A 13,347-nucleotide genomic window follows, 5' to 3' on the forward strand; every position below is an offset into this window, starting at 1 on the left:
CACATCCCAGGAGTAGACAACTGGGAGGCGGACTATTTGAGTCGTCAGACTTTCAATCCGGGGGAGTGGGAACTCCATCCGGAGGTCTTTGCTCAGTTAACCCAATTATGGGGCATTCCAGACATGGATCTAATGGCGTCCCGTCAGAACTTCAAGATTCCTTGCTACGGGTCCAGATCCAGGGATCCCAAGGCGACTCTAGTGGATGCATTAGTGGCGCTTTGGTCGTTCAACCTAGCATATGTGTTTCCACCGTTTCCTCTCCTTCCCAGGCTCATAGCCAGGATCAAACAGGAGAAGGCCTCTGTGATTCTGATAGCTCCTGCGTGGCCACGCAGGACTTGGTATGCAGACCTGGTGAATATGTCATCGGCTCCACCATGGAAGCTACCTTTGAGACAGGATCTTCTAGTACAAGGTCCATTCGAACATACAAATCTAGTTTCTCTGCAGCTGACTGCTTGGAAATTGAACGCTTGATTTTATCCAAGCGTGGGTTTTCAAATTCTGTGATAGATACTCTGGTCCAAGCCAGAAAACCTGTTACTAGAAAGATTTACCATAAAATATGGAAAAAATATATCTGTTGGTGTGAATCCAATGGATTCTCCTGGAGTAAGATTAAAATTCCAAAGATTCTCTCCTTTCTCCAAGAAGGTTTGGATAAAGGGTTGTCAGCTAGTTCTCTAAAAGGACAGATTTCTGCTTTATCTGTCTTGTTGCACAAACGACTGGCAGCTTTGCCAGATGTACAAGCTTTTGTTCAGGCTTTGGTTAGAATCAAGCCTGTTTACAGACCCATGACTCCTCCTTGGAGTCTAAATTTAGTTCTTTCAGTTCTTCAAGGGGTTCCGTTTGAACCTTTACATTCCATAGATATTAAGTTATTATCTTGGAAAGTTCTGTTTTTGGTTGCTATTTCTTCTGCTAGAAGAGTTTCTGAATTATCTGCTTTGCAGTGTAATCCACCATATCTGGTTTTTCATTCAGATAAGGTTGTTTTGCGTACTAAGCCTGGTTTTCTTCCAAAAGTTGTTTCCAACAAGAACATCAACCAGGAAATAGTTGTCCCTTCTCTGTGTCCGAATCCAGTTTCAAAGAAGGAACGTTTATTACACAATTTAGATGTTGTTCGTGCTTTAAAGTTCTATTTAGAAGCAACAAAATATTTTAGACAAACCTCATCCTTGTTTGTCGTTTACTCTGGTAAGAGGAGAGGTCAAAAAGCTACTGCTACCTCTCTCTCTTTCTGGCTGAAAAGCATTATCCGTTTGGCTTATGAGACTGCCGGACGGCAGCCTCCTGACCGTATCACAGCTCACTCTACTAGGGCTGTGGCTTCCACATGGGCCTACAAGAACGAGGCTTCTGTTGACCAGATATGTAAGGCAGCGACTTGGTCTTCTCTGCACACTTTTGCCAAATTCTACAAATTTGATACTTTTGCTTCTTCGGAGGCTATTTTTGGGAGACAGGTTTTGCAAGCCGTGGTGCCTACCGTTTAGGTAACCTGATTTGCTCCCTCCCTTCATCCGTGTCCTAAAGCTTTGGTATTGGTTCCCACAAGTAATGGATGACGCCGTGGACCGGACACACCAATGTTGGAGAAAACAGAATTTATGCTTACCTGATAAATTACTTTCTCCAACGGTGTGTCCGGTCCACGGCCCGCCCTGGTTTCTTAATCAGGTTGAAATTTTTTTCTTTATACACTACAGTCACCACGGCACCCTATAGTTTCTCCTTTTTCTCCTAACCGTCGGTCGAATGACTGGGGGGCGGAGCCAGAGGGGGAGCTATATGGACAGCTCTTGCTGTGTGCTCTCCTTGCCTTTCCCTGTGGGGGAGAACATTTTCCACAAGTAATGGATGACGCCGTGGACCGGACACACCGTTGGAGAAAGTAATTTATCAGGTAAGCATAAATTCTGTTTTTCCACAAATCTGTTATGTAAAATCATTGATTGTTTATCGTAATCTGAAATTTGTGTACAGTTTCTCCTGATCCTGGAGAATTGGCCTTTGGGTACGTTCCTCTTCCACAGCTCTTAAAGTCAATGTAACTGTTATCATCTACCTTCTTAAAAAATGTAGTGGTTGTGATCTTATTGTTTGTTATAGTGATCTCAATATCTAGAAAATTGATTTTATTTTTATTGTATTCATGGCTGAATTTCAATCCTAAATCGTTGTTGTTAAAGTCTTCAATAAATTGCTCCAGGAGTTCTTGATCTCCTTTCCAAACTATAAATATGTTGTCTATGAAACGTTTGTAGAGCACGAGATTCGCAAACCATGGTATACTTGAAATGAAGTTCTCTTCAAAGTGGCCTACAAATAAATTTGCATAACTGGGTGCGAATCTCGTGCCCATGGCTGTACCTCTCTTCTGTAAATAATATTTCCCATTGAATGAAAAATAATTATTTTTTTAAATAAATGCCATACAATCCAAAATAAATTCCCTTTGTAGCTGTGACATATCATTATCTCTTTCTAAGAATGTGTTAGTCGCTTCCAGTCCTCTAGTATGTTCAATACATGTGTACAGGGAGCTAACATCACATGTCACTAGAATGTAATTATCCTTCCATTCTAAATTTTGTATTCTGTATTTCTCTTAAATGTGATGGTATTGTTTCTACATATTTTTGAAGAAAATAATCTGCATATTGTGATAGATTGGAGGTTAATGAATCTATTCTCTAAATGATCGGTCGGCCTTGAGGGTTAGTAATATCTTTGTGAATCTTGGGGAGAAAATAAAAGACAGGTGTCCTGGGGTGTTCTATTAGAAGAAACCTGCTTTCTTGACTATTCAATATTCCCTTCTCTTTGGCAGTTAGTATAATTTTATCCAAATTATTTTTCATATGGTCAATAGGGTTATTCAGTAGTTTCTTGTATGTGTCTATATCTCCCAATAATCTGTTGGCTTCATTCAAATAATTAACTGTGTCCATAATTACAACCCCCCCAACCTTATCTGCTTGTTTGATCATTATGTTTTTGTTCTCTTTTAGATCCATTAACACTTGGTTCTCTTTTTTAGTTAGATTCCATTTGATATCTCTCTTATCATCCAATTTATCAATATCCTTTTTAACTTTCTTTTCAAATATCTCTATGGCACTGCCTTTATCTTGTATCGGGAAGAACGAGGATTTTTGTTTATAATTTGTATGGATATAAGTGGATGTGTTTGTAGTCATATTCTCTATAGGGTTTTTTAAAAGTATTTCTTGAGAGCTAATCTTCTTGTAAATTGATTCACATTAATCAAAGTTTCGAATTTATTAATTTTACATGCAGGGGCAAAGGATAAACCCTTACTCAAAACAGATTTTTGTTCATGATTTAAGGCTATGTTACTCAGATTGAATATTCCTTTAGGTTCTATTTTGATTTTTTTGACGCTTTTTTCGATTCCACCTCCCCTTCCTCTACTTCCTCTAGCCTTCTTTTGCCCTTTGGAGGATCATGGGTTTCTAAAAAAGAATTCCTTGAGGTATGCGCTTTTAGTGTAATGGTTGGTGTTGTTTCCCTCCATCTCATGAGTCAGTACACTAAATCTATTATGAGTGTCTGTGTTTCTATTATCCAATTGGTGATCGTGTTGGCTATATCTATCAGTTATGTGTTGGTCTTTATTTCTCGGTGAATGTGTCAATCTATGGTGTTCTTTGGGTGTGCCCCAATCAGTATTATCTGTGTACTCCTATCACTATTTTGTGTGTCATCATAGTTGGTGTTTTTATAATATTGTTTGTAATCCTGGCTGTGTCTCTGGTGGTAATATCTACCTCTATCATTATGTGTCTCAGTGTGCCATGGTCTGTTATGTCTTTCTAGACTATATCTGTTTCTATTGTGCCAATTTCCCTCAAATCTATTTTCATTTCTGTTGTTCCAGTTTCCCCCACTTTTAGTCATATAATCATTTCTATTATAGGTGTAAACTCTTCCTCGTTCCATAGCTAGAGTTATCTGGCTCTGCCAATCTTTATATTATTTCCTGCATACATAATAACGTATTATGTGCAACCCTGTTCTGAATTAAATTCCACTCAATTTTGCTTTAAGCACTAGAACAATAAGCTATAATAATTGTGTCTTCTGTTCTCTAATTTGACATGTTCTTAGGGAATATAGATATTATTCATACAGTTTGACTATGTTGTAATTCATTGTCTAGAAGCACGTATCAAAAGTGCAACAACTTCATTTCTTGAGTTGGGAATATTGTGCAGGGGCTCAAGACTGGCTTTAATATTTAACTCCATATTATAGTAAATACATTGTTATATATGCTGTTTTACCCTACATGTTATCATATTTTTATGATCATGAGAGAAGTTATATAAAGGTTCTCACCCCCCCCCCCATACTATTGCGGCTAGGGGTAAATGTAACTCTCCGTAAACTTAGGCAGAGTTAGGTAGCCTCTGCCCTACCTAAAGCGCATGTCCTAGGCATGAGCTAAAACTATATAATTATTAGATAACCTAAAAGTACTGCGAATGTGTTACTTGTTATAGAGATATACTGTATATACAGGGAGTGCAGAATTATTAGGCAAATGAGTATTTTGACCACATCATCCTCTTTATGCATCAGAAACAAAAGTCTGGACTCAGTCTAACCCTCTAAGCCTCTCTAAATAAGACTGATATCTCCCCACTCAGTCCAATTAAAAGAAACAAAAACTTAGGTGTAAGAGAGGCGCTGTAAAACAGCTGAGGGAACAAAAAATGGCTCAAAATTTATGATAGAGAATATACCAGTATGTATAATAAATTCCAAATAGCAAGGGCTTGTTAGAACAAGTGTTTAATAAATGACAATAGTAAATTAATTTAAAAATTTTAATTTTAAAGTTTTAAAAGACAAGTTGTGGCCACAACTGATTAAAATAAAGAAAATAATGAAAATAATAAGCAGCAATGAATAAATCGTACAATTGACAGTTCAACGCTATATAATAGCTAAGACGGTTCAACACTATATTATCACTTTGATAAGGTGCAATATCACTTTGATAAGGTGCAATATGTTAAGCTGCAATATGTTAAGCCTCCGATAAACATGAAATTAATTTAGCTATAAACAATAAATATTGGCTAATAATTACTCCAACAATGTCCGTATGTGAATAAAAACCTTGTGGATAGGGATATCCTATGTTAGTGAAAAGAGTCCCGTTATAAGTGTGTAGAGTAGTTCCTATTGGGTGTACTGAATTGAACTCCGTGAGTTGAGGTGAGTGAGAGACAGGACAATTTGCTGTTCTGCCGTTCTGAGTTAAATACAGGTGTTAGATAATTCTTTGTTGTGTGCACTGGGATATAAGTGAATTTCGTTGAATTTTCTTGTTTGAGAAAGTGACAAATTTTCTTAATCAAGGACAGTTTATCGATGTGACTATTTATAAAAAGTTCAGTGTGAATCTTCAGCTGTATGACAGGCTTACCTAGCTGTGCTCCCCGGCCAGCGTGTGTGTTGATACGTGGCGGAAGTACTCACAGCTGCTTCACTGTCTGCGACAGCACTCAATCCTTTCAAGTTGCCGTTTGGCTATTCCGTTGAAAAAAAGGGGACAGCGGTCTCCTTAATCTTCCTGGATCCTCCTGGATCTCCCTGGGTTCTATCGATAGATGATGGGTGACAAGTGGAAAATTAGAACAGACTCCACAGCTGTTACAAGTTACAAAAAATAAAAAAATATTTACAAACATAAGAAAAATATTACAACAATTTTAAACTAATTACACCTACTCTAAGCCCCCTAATAAAATAACAAAGACCCCCAAAATAAAAAATGCCCTACCCTATTCTAAATTACTAAAGTTCAAAGCTCTTTTACCTTACCAGCCCTGAACAGGGCCCTTTGCGGGGCATGCCCCAAGAAGTTCAGCTCTTTTGCCTGTAAAAAAAAACATACAATACCCCCCCCCAACATTACAACCCACCACCCACATACCCCTAATCTAACCCAAACCCCCCTTAAATAAACATAACAATAAGCCCCTGAAGATCATCCTACCTTGTCTTCACCTCACCAGGTATCACCGATCCGTCCTGGCTCCAAAATCTTCATCCAACCCAAGCGGGGGCTGGCGATCCATCATCCGGTGGCTGAAGAGGTCCAGAAGAGGCTCCAAAGTCTTCATCCTATCCGGGAAGAAGAGGCGATCCGGACCGGCAACCATCTTGATCCAAGCGGCATCTTCTATCTTCATCCGATGAGGACCTGCTCCATCTTGAAGACCTCCACCGCGGACTTATCTTCTTCTTCCGACGACTTCCCGACGAATGACGGTTCCTTTAAGGGACGTCATCCAAGATGGCGTCCCTCGAATTCTGATTGGCTGATAGGATTCTATCAGCCAATCGGAATTAAGGTAGGAAAATTCAATCGGAATTCGAGGGACGCCATCTTGGATGACGTCCCTTAAAGGAACCGTCATTCGTCGGGAAGTCGTCGGAAGAAGAAGATGGGTCCGCAGTGGAGGTCTTCAAGATGGAGCCGGTCCTCATCGGATGAAGATAGAAGATGCCGCTTGGAAAAAGATGGTTGCCGGTCCGGATCTACTCTTCTTCCCGGATAGGATGAAGACTTTGGAGCCTCTTCGGGACTTCTTCAGCCGTCACTTGATAGAAGACTTCAGCCGGATGATGGATGTCTAGCCCCCGCTTGGGCTTGGATGAAGATTTCGGAGCCTGGAACGATTAGGGGTATGTGGGTGGTGGGTTGTAATGTTGGGGGGGGGGTATTGTATCTTTTTTTTTACAGGCAAAAGAGCTGAATTCTTTGGGGCATGCCCCGCAAAGGGCCCTTTTAAGGGCTGGTAAGGTAAAAGAGCTTTGAACTTTTGTAATTTAGAATAGGGTAGGGCATTTTTTTATTTTGGGGGTCTTTGTTATTTTATTAGGGGGCTTAGAGTAGGTGTAATTAGTTTAAAATTGTTGTAATTTTTTTCTAATGTTTGTAAATATTTTTTAATTTTTTGTAACTTAGTTCTTTTTTATTTTTTGTACTTTAGTTAGTTTATTTAATTGTATTTATTTGTAGGAATTGTATTTAATTTATTTATTGATAGTGTAGTGTTAGGTTTAATTGTAGATAATTGTAGCTAGTTTATTTAATTTATTTATTGATAGTGTAGTGTTAGGTTTAATTGTAACTTAGGTTAGGATTTATTTTACAGGTAATTTTGTAATTATTTTAACTAGGTAACTATTAAATAGTTATTAACTATTTAATAGCTATTGTACCTGGTTAAAATAAGTACAAAGTTGCCTGTAAAATAAATATAAATCCTAAAATAGCTACAATATAATTATAATTTATATTGTAGCTATATTAGGGTTTATTTTACAGGTAAGTATTTAGCTTTAAATAGGAATAATTTACTTAATAAGAGTTAATTTATTTTGTTAGAATAAAATTATATTTAACTTAGGGGGGTGTTAGGGTTAGGGTTAGAATTAGCTTTAGGGGTTAAAATTTTTATTAGAGTAGCGGTGAGCTCCGATCGGCAGATTAGGGGTTAATACTTGAAGTTAGATGTCGGCGATGTTAGGGAGGGCAGATTAGGGGTTAATACTATTTATTATAGGGTTATTGAGGCGGGAGTGAGGCGGATTAGGGGTTAATAACTTTATTATAGTAGCGGTGCGGTCCGCTCGGCAGATTAGGGGTTAATAAGTGTAGGTAGGTGGCGGCGACGGTGAGGGGGCAGATTAGGGGTTAATAAATATAATATAGGGGTCGGCGGTGTTAGGGGCAGCAGATTAGGGGTTCATAGGGATAAAGTAGGTGGCAGCGGCGTGCGGTCGGAAGATTAGGGGTTAAAAAAATTTAATATAGTGGCGGCGATGTGGGGGGACCTCGGTTTAGGGGTACATAGGTAGTTTATGGGTGTTAGTGTACTTTAAAGCACAGTAGTTAAGAGCTTTATAAACCGGCGTTAGCCCAGAAAGCTCTTAACTACTGACTTTTTTCTGCGGCTGGAGTTTTGTTGTTAGATTTCTAACGCTCACTTCAGCCACGACTCTAAATACCGGCGTTAGAAAGATCCCATTGAAATTATAGGATACGCAATTGACGTAAGGGGATCTGCGGTATGGAAAAGTCGCGGCTGGAAAGTGAGCGTTAGGCCCTTTAATGATTGGCTCCAAATACCAGAGGGCGGTAAAAACCAGCGTTAGGAGCCTCTAACGCTGGTTTTGACGGCTACCGCCCAACTCTAAATCTAGGCCTTATTTTGCCCTGGGGGGCACAGCATTCCATTTGGGGGGGGGGCATTGCCCCCCAATGCCCCCCCTTAGAGCCGACCCTGGATATATGGTCATACCTCTAAGTAAAACATTTAAAAATGAGGTGCCACATAACTGGCTTATCCTTCCATATGAACCTTTACATTTTGAGATAATCCCTCCCCTTAGCATTTTACATTACTTTGGGACAGTGTTTATGGGATGCTATATTTTACAGTATTTATGTTATTCTGTAATATTTGCGCATTTTGTTACAAGATAAGCTGGAGAAATGTCATATCTTGATTGTACGTTGTTGCACTTCAATAAAAATTATAAAAAAAAAAAAAAAAAGAATTATTAAAATTTAATAAATATTAATATTCATGTTTAAAGGGACAGTCTAGTCAAAATTAAACTTTTATGATTCAGGTAGGGCATGTAATTTTAAACAAGAAATATATAAATTGGTGAGAGTGCGCTAGCAGCAGCAGGGGATGTGTCACTGGTATAGGCAAATATATAAAATCAATAAAGCTAATAAGTGATAAAATACAAACACATTTATATCAATAAACACATAGGTAAAATCTTGAATTGGTTCGATTGTGCTAAACAGCAGCAGGGAATGTGTCACTGATATAGGCAAATGTTGTTTGAATATATTATGAAATCAATAAAGCAAATTTGTTATAAAATACAAACACATTTATTTCAATAAACACATAGGTAAAATCCTAATTTTATGACCGGTCTTAAATATTTAAGAACTTAAAGAGTAAAGGCAAGTATTTCAATAATTTCAATAATGGCACCCTGCTGCTGTTTAGCACAATCGAACCAATTCAGGATTTTACCTATGTGTTTATTGATATAAATGTGTGTGTATTTTATCACTTATTTGCTTTATTGATTTTATATATTTGCCTATACCAGTGACACATCCCCTGCTGCTGCTAGCCAGTGCTCCCTCTAAGGTCAGCTTTGTGTGCGGCCCAGCAGTGAAATAGTTAATAAGGAGACTATACCTTGCAGTCTGCATTGTGCAGTGTTTGCTAATTGCTTTAATTAAAGGGACATGAAACCTACATTTTTTCTTTCATGATTTAGAAAGAGCATGCAGTTTTAAACAACTTTCTAATTTACTTCTATTATCTAATTTGCTTCCTTCTCTTTGATATTCTTAGCTGAAAAGCATATCTAGATAGGCTCAGTAGTTGCTGATTGGTTGCTGCACATAGATGCCTCCTGTGATTGGCTCTCCCATGTGCATTACTCTTTCTTCAACAAAGGATATCTAAAAAAATTAAGCAAATTAGATAATAGAAGTAAATTGGGAAGTTGTTTAAAATTGTATTCTCTATCTGAATCATGAAAGAAAAAATTGGGTTTAGTGTCCCTTTAACTGTTTCACTGCTGGGCTGCTCGCAAAACTGGCCTTAGAGGAAACACTGCTGCTAGCGCACTTTCACCAATTTATATATTTCTTGTATCTTTCCATTATATATCTGTCTTTGGGAGCAGATAGGTGATAGTGCAAGGGGCAATTTGCGCACCATTAAGAATTCCATAATCCATTTCATGTAATTTTAAACAACTTTCCAATTTACTTTTATCATCAAATTTAATTTGTTCTTTTGGTATGCTAACTTGAAAGCTAAATCTAGGTAGGCTCATATGCTAATTTCAAAGCCTTTAAAGGCTTCCTCCTATCTGAATGCATTTGATAGTTTTTTACAGCTAGAGGGCGTTCATGTGTGTCATATAGATAACATTGTGCTCATGCACGTGGAGTTACCTATATATATATATATATATATATATATATATATATACAGTACTGTGCAAAAGGCCATCATTAGATTTGTTGTTTTAGCAAAGTTTTAATGAACATTTTTTTCGGTCTCTTAAGATACAAACAGAAAATATAGTAAATTAGTATTTCTCTTTCTGTCTTGATAAAAGATATATCACTTTGTGCATTTTTAAACTGTGGACTCCCTTTGTCTCTTTTATTGCTTCATGCAACTTAGTGAATCTAAGCAATTATTTGTTGTCCAGAGTGTATCTCTGGTTATAATTAACCACAGCTATACTTTATAATTTAACTACCGTATTTCACTCCCGATATATTTATTTCTATGTATTTTTTTTAATTATTGTTATTGAGGTTTTAAAGTAAAAGAATAGAAATGACATTTGGAGGCCAATTTAACAAAGTCTGGCGGACATGATACGCTGTAGCGTATAATGTCCACCAGACATCGCTGAATGTGGACAGCATACGCTGTCGGCATTCAGCATTGCACAAGTGAACTGCTTGTGCAATGCAGCCTCCTGCAGATTCACAGCCAATTGGCCACTAGCAGGGGGTGCCAATCAATTGTTGTACGCCGCTCAGAGGCAGCGGATCCATTTAAGGAGCAGCGGTCTTAAGACCTCAGACATGTTACAGAACACTAGCTAACTTAGACTAAAATAAGCCCTCCTCTATATATATAGGCTGTGATTATATTCCTCAGTAATTAAAACCCTCACGACTAATCACATAACCTTAACACTGAATGAAAAATAAAAAACAAATGGCTATTATGCGATCAAGTTATTAAATAACCGATTAGTATATAAAAAGCAGGTACATTATGAAAAAGAGTCATATAGTTACGAGAATGTGCGAGCCTTACTAATGAGTCAGCTAGCAGACTTGTAAAGTAAAAGGGAAAATAAGTATATTCACTACTGCAAATGACAAGGCACAGTTTCCCACAGCAGGTCGAACCTTTACAGAAAATAATATTCTTATAGTTAAGGCACACAGATAATCCAATAGTCCCTCACTACAGTAACATGCTGTCTAGGTCTCAAACTCACTACATACTCATTAGCCCACCCCTGTACGTCAGACTGTCATGTCCATAGTAACAAACATTGTAGTGATGTCAGACCTAAGTGCTGTTACAGCTAGATAACTGATCTGGATCACCGTCCCCAGTATGGTAACCTGAAGCGATCTCAATTTACTCCAAATGAAGGGTAATTCTGAGTATCTCAGGGCGTCTATGCCATATGCCAGGGAGCCAGCTGCCAGGCCTGCCCTTTGGGTAGGGTGAGAGAGGCACACGCCCAGGGCCTTGCACTTTGGGGGCCCCACAAAGTCAGTGTAAAGGTATTTGAAGGTGCAATCAATATACATCCTGTATTTAGTTTATGAAGAAGTGTTTATGATATCAGAAGGTGTAATATATATACAGTGCTATTCTTTATATAGCTTACACTGAATGTTGGGACAGGGGTGGGCCATACAGGAACAGGGCATACAGTGGGAGGGGAATAAGGGCACTCAGCCAAGGAACCCCACAAATTTGTCTTGCCCGGGGCCTCGCAAATCCTAATGGTGGCCCTGCCGGCTGCATTCCCTAGAGCTTGGAACAAAGTACCCCCCCTTCAGAACGTGCATGAGTGAGTAAGGAAGTCCCTGAGTGTTAAAGGGACAGTTAACACCAGAATTTTTGTTGTTTAAAAATATAGATAATCCCTTTATTACCCATTCCCCAGTTTTTTGCAAAACCAACACTGTTATATTAATACACTTTTTACTTCTGTGACTAACTTGTATCTAAGCATCTTCTGACCGCCCCTAATCACATGACTTTTAGTTATTTTGCATATAGTTGCATTTTAGCCAATTAGTGCAGTGTCTGCCACTAGCCACGGGCGTGATCACAATGCTATCTATAAGGCCTACATGAGCTTGCTCTCCCCTGCTGTGAAAAGTAAATAAAATAGAGGCGGCCTTCAAGGGCTTAGAAATTATCATATGTGCCTCCCTAGGTTTGCTTTCAACTAGAATACCAAGAGAACAAAGCAAAATTGTTGATAAAAGTAAATTGGAAAGTTGTTTAAAATTACATGCCCTATTTGAAAAATGAAAGTTTTTTTTGGACTTGACTGTCCCTTTAAATGTAAAAGGCATCCTATGCCTCAATGCATTCCAACTATGGAGCAGAAAGAACTGAGGGGCAGTCAAGGAGTAACAATCTCTACTATTTACATGCACTACTGGCAACCAAAGAGGTACACATTTTGATTCTTATGTTACTGGCAGCCAAGGAGTAAAATGACTGCTTAGTTGTGAAAAATATACATCTAGGATCAAGAGTGGGGTCTAATGTAGAGCTTTGCTGGGCAGTTATTGTCTGACCCTACATATCATTGTTGCCAGTCACCTACAGATTGTCCAGTATATTTAAGGAGGACAGCTGGCAAAGCTATTTGTGCTGAAGGGGTATTTGTAATTCTGTACAGATTTTCTCACAGTTTTTTCTCGCCAGTAAGAAGGTGGTGAGCTTTTCTTAAAACACTCAAAATGTTTAAAGGGACATTAAACCCAAACATTTTCTTTTATGATTCAGATAGAGTATACATATTTAAACAACTTTCCAATTTACTTCTATTATCAATTTATTTCATTTTATTGGAATCCTTTCTTGAAGAAGCAGAAATGCACTACTTTGAACTAGCTGAAAAGTTTGGTTAGCCAATGACAAGAGGCATATATGTGCAGCCACCAATCAGTAGCTAGCTCCCAGATCCTGAGCCTATCTAGATATGCTTTTTAACAAAGCACATTAGGTAAAAGAATAACATTGGAAAGTTGTTTAAATGTTTGTGCTCTGTCTGAATCATGAAATAAAAATTTGGGGTTTCATGTCCCTTCAAATACCTTAATAGAAAAACACATGCATATGAAAATAGAAGTGATTGTAAGATGCAATACTAAGAAAGCAGCGTAATGTGATTTATATTGGCTACAGGATTTATTTTTTAGAATGCCTCCCCTGCTAACTTTGCTCTATGGAATGGTTTCCCTTTCCTGAGAACTCACCACTCACAGGGACTGCCCTTTTTTTTTTTACAATAATTCCCCCATGGCAGCACCTGCGAGAGTAAGCATAAAAAACACGTCTGATCTGGAGAAGTTTAGAGAATCGGCTCCTAAGTTACAATACTTTTGGGGGATCTAGATTGGGAAAACATACAATACAATGAGAAAAAGACAATATAATGTGAAAGCAGAATGATATTATT

Source organism: Bombina bombina, chromosome 1 (genome assembly GCF_027579735.1).
Source record: "Bombina bombina isolate aBomBom1 chromosome 1, aBomBom1.pri, whole genome shotgun sequence".
NCBI lineage: Eukaryota > Metazoa > Chordata > Amphibia > Anura > Bombinatoridae > Bombina > Bombina bombina.